Source organism: Rattus norvegicus, chromosome 11 (genome assembly GCF_036323735.1).
Source record: "Rattus norvegicus strain BN/NHsdMcwi chromosome 11, GRCr8, whole genome shotgun sequence".
Lineage (NCBI taxonomy): Eukaryota > Metazoa > Chordata > Mammalia > Rodentia > Muridae > Rattus > Rattus norvegicus.
This window is the reverse complement of record NC_086029.1, coordinates 96,749,830-96,755,829: the sequence shown is the minus strand read 5'-3', so window position 1 is coordinate 96,755,829 and position 6,000 is coordinate 96,749,830. Positions and strand designations below refer to the sequence as shown.

Here is a 6,000-nt window from a genome sequence, read left to right as displayed (position 1 = left end):
TTCAATACATAAAGAACAACCAAGAAAGAAGTGCTGGGGCTCCCCCTTTCACTCCCCCACCCCACACCCTCCACTCCCCAGGCAGCTCACAACCATCTGTAATAGGATCCAATAACCTCTTCTGGTGTCTGAAGACAGCTACAGTGTACTCATATAAATACAATAAATAAATCTCAAACAAAACAAAGTTTCTAGAAATTGCAAAAACATGTGAGAAAGTTTCCTTATAATGGCAGGCTGGCCAGGTAACAGTTACTTAGGCCTTAACATTTTACCTAGGTCCAAAGGGGGGGGGGGGATAAGAACCTACAAAGTAGCTAAGACTGGCTACAAGTGGCACCCAATGTCAGGCTTGGTAAAGAAAAACTTGGAAATTTAATTTCAAATGCCATAGAGAAAATATCAAGGGGTGAAGCAGTGGATTTTTTTTTTTCAAGAGGTCAGAAAAAAAATTACTGTTGCTACTGCTAGGATATCTCAGGTTTTGCTCCCAGAGAAGATTTTCTGGTTTTTCTTTTTCTTTTTTGTTTATTTTGTTTCAAAAAGCATTAAAAGACTGTCTGAGCAGCTGGAAAGATTGCAAATGAAAATGGAGGGGCCTGAGAAAAACAACAACAAAATGGCTGAAGTAGGAAAACAAACAAACGGGAGCCTCTGCTCTCTTATTTCTGAAAGGGCTGTAGAGTTGCCTGACAACTGGAGGGGTTGCAAGTGGAGGTTAAAACACTTGGGAAACAAGGGGCACCAGAGAAGAGAGAACGGAAAGGCTCAGCCTCAGTGACTACGTAAGAGAGTAGGAGATTCCTGAAGGAGGAAAAAGAGGAGGAAACTTCCAGAGGGCAGTTGGGTCAGAGAACAGCTGAAAAAGCAGGGGACAATCAAATGAAAGACCCATTTCGCTTTTCCAACTTGGGCCCGGCAGAATGGCTCCCGCGAAGAAGGGTGGTGAGAAAAAGAAAGGCCGTTCTGCCATCAACTAGATGGTGACCCGAGAATATACCATCAACATTCACAAGCGCATCCATGGAGTGGGCTTCAAGAAGCGTGCTCCTCGGGTACTCAAAGAAATTCGGATATTTGCCATGAAGGAGATGGGGACTCCAGATGTGCGCATAGACACCAGGCTCAATAAAGCCGTCTGGGCCAAAGCAATAAGGAATGATTCCCTACCGCATCTGAGTGCGTTTGTCCAGAAAGCGTAATGAGGATGAGGATTCACCAAACAAGCTCTACACACTGGTAACTTACGTTCCTGTTACCATATTAAAAAATCTACAGACGGTCAATGTGGATGAGAACTAACTGCTGAATGTCAAATAAACTTACAGAACTGCCAAAAAAAAAAAAAAAAAAAGACCCATTTCTAAGGAAAGGGTTAATATCAAACCAACTGCGTTGCCAGAGCTAGACATGGGTGGCCCAGGGTTATGAGATCACCATCAGCTCTCCCAGTAGTCATATAACATATGCTTGCTAATGATGTAGAACAAAGTTATGGCAAGAAAGAATGGTGTCCTATAGAAATGATAGTTTTAAAGTGTTTTTTTTTTTTAAAGATTTATTTATTTTTATATATGTGAATACACTGTCATTGTCTTCAGACGCACCAGAAGAGGGCATCGGATCCCATTACAGATGGTTGTGAGCCACCATGTGGTTGTGGGAAATTGAACTCAGGACCTCTGGAAGAGCAGTCAGTGCTCTTGACTGCTCAGCCATCTCTCCAGCCCTTTAAAGTGTTTTCTAAAGAGGCAGTGATTTCATATAGGATGCACTCACCTTATGTGAAAGAAAGTTTAAGTACCTGGGCTACTCAAAAATAGAATTATTCTCCAACACTGCAAGAGAATGGTAACTGCTGCACTAGATGGAGGCTGGTCTGCAGTTGCAATGGTTAACATGGTGGAGGGAAGAAGTCTGGAACAGTGAAATGGAGCAAGAAAAATGAACATAGGAAAAGACCAGTTGTTGGGTAAAGATATACAAGACTCAGATATACAAGAATGGATTCTATTTGATGTTACCATACAACAATGTCGCTTAGCAGTTTTAAAAGCTTGGGACAAAGTTGAGGAGCCCGGGAGAAAGTCCACCTCATTTACAGAGATTATAAAAGGGTCTGGGGAAGCCTTTACGATTTTCTACAAAGATTAGTCTCAGTTTTATGGTGTTATTAGGTTTTCCTGAATCTTTTGCTATAACTACTGACTCTCACTATGCGGAAAGAGTTGTTCTGCATATAGAAACTGCTTAATTTATTCATGATAAAATTATGATCAAAGCCATATCAGACCCTGACACAAGGCAGGTGTTGATAGAGACCTTGGAGTTTGAACATTTGACTACTGAATGTAAAAAGGTGTTTTAAAGGTGTGGGGCATGTCTATGGATATGGGTAAGGGACATGAAAAGGATGCCTAGGCTTCCCACGGTGTGAATATGATACAGCACAGGCTGCCATTGGGTTTAGGAGTGCAGATCCAAAAAAGCTATTCAAGGAAATATCTTACTGTCAGGAAATGGCCGTGGGGACCTGGCTTGAAAGAGATCCACAGCAGAACCTACAAGCTGTTTCTGTCACGGAGGGACATGCAGACTGAAAAATCTCTACTCAGCAGTGGAGACTTATTGCACACCACTGCAGGCAGTGCTGCTGCAAACTTGGCCACAGATAGACATCTTACTCTCTCCATAAAACTTCAATGTTATACATAACCACTGCAGTTTACAGTCATTTGTCTTCAGGGACAATGGAGATGATGTTGGGACAGAGTGGCTCGACTTCTCAGGGATTAATTGTGCATCCAGGATTTATAGATGAATATTTCAAAGGAGAAATTAAAATTATGGCCTGTGAAAAAGATAGATGCAAGTTTAACACAGGTGATAGGATCGCTCTGCAGCTACTGTTTCCCTACATCAAAGGGAAAGCGATGCCCGTAGATAAAACAGGAGGAACGCATGTTCTGGTAACAAGTTGTTAATGACCAGAGGCCAAAATTAAACTTGCAAGTAAATGATATTGAAACAGAAGGTTTGATGTATACAGGAGCTGATGTAACTACCATTTCAAAAAAAAAAAAAAATTCCGGGGCTGGGGATTTAGCTCAGTGGTAGAGCGCTTACCTAGGAAGCGCAAGGCCCTGGGTTCGGTCCCCAGCTCCGAAAAAAAAAGAACCAAAAAAAAAAAAAAATTCCCAGAATTCAAAATGGCCACCCCTAAAGGTTTATACTCAGTTTCTAGAAATTCAAAGTTATCTCAGATAAAACAAAGTGCTTCAGTTAAAAATCTCAGAGCTATCTGCAAGTTTTATGGTGTTATTAGGTTTTCCTGAATCTTTTGCTATAACTACTGACTCTCACTATGCGGAAAGAGTTGTTCTGCATATAGAAACTGCTTAATTTATTCATGATAATTCAGAATTAATCTAGTTTTTTTTTCTTTTTCTTTTTTTTTTTTTTTTTTTCGGAGCTGGGGACCGAACCCAGGGCCTTGCACTTGCTAGACAAGCGCTCTACCACTGAGCTAAATCCCCAACCCCTAGGTTTTTTTTATACAGCTGCATCAGGCAATCAGAACTAGAAGGCATCCATCATGGGTAGCTATTCATATCACCCGTACTTATTTACACACAGGTGTGCCAGGTCCCTCAGCACAAGGAAATGAAGACACTGACCAGTCGTTAGTAGGAAGTGTATTAGACACTTCCAATTTTCATGAACTGCATCACGCAAACAGCGAAAGTTTAAAAAGCTGTTTTCCGGGATTGGGGATTTAGCTCAGTGGTAGAGCGTTTGCCAAGCAAGCACAAGGCCCTGGGTTCGGTCCCCAGCTCCGAAAAAAAGAAAAGAAAAGAAAAGAAAAGAAAAGAAAAAGCTGTTTTCCCATTGTTTTGAGACAAGCTAAAGAAATTATAAAAAATTGTTTCTTATATAGTCAAGCCCCATTACCCACTGAAGTTAAGCCCAAGGCTACCAAAAGAAATGAAACCAGGCAGGTAGATGTATTTCATTTTGTAGAATTTGGAAAACTAGAGTTTATACACTATACCATTGATACATACTCAGGGTTTCAAAGGGCAATTGTTTTGTATTCTTAAAAGGCTGATTCTTTAATTACACATTTACTGGAAGTAATGGCTATTATGGGGATACTGTACAAATCAAGTCTGACAGCGCCTCTTCATATGTACCCAGCAAGATGAAGTGATTCTTTCTATATTATAATGCAAAGCACATTACAGGCATACCACACACTGCTACAGGACAAGCAGTTATAGGAAAATCTAATTGCACTTTAAAGGAAATGCTTAAAGAGAAATAAAATAAATAAACTAAAACAAAGAGGGGAAAAAAAATAAAACAACCCAAAGATAGACTAAATAGTGCTCTGCTAACTTTAAATTTTCTGAATGTTAATGAGAAAGGAAACACAGCAGCCTAGAGACACTTGATTATAGGAAAAAATGTGGAATTAAATCTGCCACTGTAAGGATGTGTGAAGAGTGAATGGAAGCCAGGGAAAGTTTTGTATTTGGGACGTAGATTTTTTTTTTATACTTCCACAGGAAGTGAAAAGACTGATAAAGATTAGAACTGTGCAGGAGAGGACTCCTGAAAACCTTGGCCACTGACCCAAAAAGTGCTTATTTCATTGAAAATGTCTGTTTATAATATTCCACTACACACAGCACGAGTAATAACTTAAAACAGAGGGGGGAAAGGTAGTGATGTTATTGAAAATTATGGAATTTTGGTTTCTTTAAAAATATTGTAATAATGTGCTTCATTTTAACCTCAGGTATAGGGATAAGGGGCTGCTTTGGACATTTGGAATTCTGGGAACCTTTCAGAGGGTATATAAATACCAGAACGTCAGAGGCAATGTGGGGTAGTTTTGGCCATTTAGGGAGGTTGGTTGAGGTTTGCTAGTAGCCACAGTCAAAGAAGAAACAAAAGGAACAAAATTAGATCCAGGGATCTCCCTCTCCTTCTTCTCCTCCCCTCTCCCCCTCCCCCTTCCCCTCTATCCTTCTTTCTCTCCTATTCTAGAGTTAGGGGAACGAATGGGGTGGGAAAGAAGAAGAACTCACAAAGTAGCAAAGACCAGCTATAGTCTGGCCTACAGAGTGAGTTCCAGGACAGTTAAGGCTACGTGAAGAAACCCTGTCTCCAAAATAAAAAAATAAAAACATATGAACAAAAACAAGTGGGAAATAGAAAACCCCAGAGATAGAAGACTTTTGGGCATGCAGAGAAAGCTTAGATACAGGAGACTTAGGGATCATTTGTACAGTGTCAGAAGTCACCACATGAGAGAATTTGAACATTGAACATGCCATTTAGAATTTTTTTTTTTTTTTGGTTCTTTTTTTCAGAGCTAGGGACCGAACCCAGGGCCTTGCGCTTCCTAGGCAAGCGCTCTACCACTGAGCTAAATCCCCAACCCAAACATGTGCTTTTAAACACTGAGCCATTCACCTGTACAGCAAAAAGGCCAATTCAGTTTTTTCAATTCATTTTAACTTTTTAACTTTAATTTTATTTTTTTTGCCACTGAGCTGCATTGAAGCCAAGCCATTTGTAGCAAGACAGCAAGGTTTTAGTAACAGCAATGTAGTGGCTCAGGAGGGTTTAGGGAAGCTTTAGAACTTAGCCTACAGCTGCTCAGGGAGATAAGGAAGTTTGGGGTGGGAAGAGCTGAGAACAAAGGGAAGATTTTGATGACAAGAATTTCAATCTAGGCATTCCCAAGTGTACTGAGAGATTTGTCTGAGGTCCCAAATTCCAGAAAGTCGTCCCTTTCCATGTGACTAGGGGCCCAGTAAGGTGAGGAGAGCTTCCTGGCACATCAGTGTGGCTTTTGTAGTAACAGTAGACTAGAGCAGGCAGTTCCAGGTGACAGTTATCTATTAGAGTAGGAGAAGAAAAACAGAGTTGCCCACATGGGCACAGCAGGCCAGAGAGCCTGAGAGAGTCGACAAAGAGGAGCCGATGGTC

General features: G+C 40.8%; 1 pseudogene; it reads left to right on the top strand.

Moving 5' to 3' along the window:
• The first annotated feature begins 600 nt into the window (after window positions 1-600).
• On the top strand, window positions 601-2,728 carry LOC134481102 (large ribosomal subunit protein eL31-like; annotated as a pseudogene).
• Window positions 2,729-6,000: the final 3,272 nt, after the last annotated feature.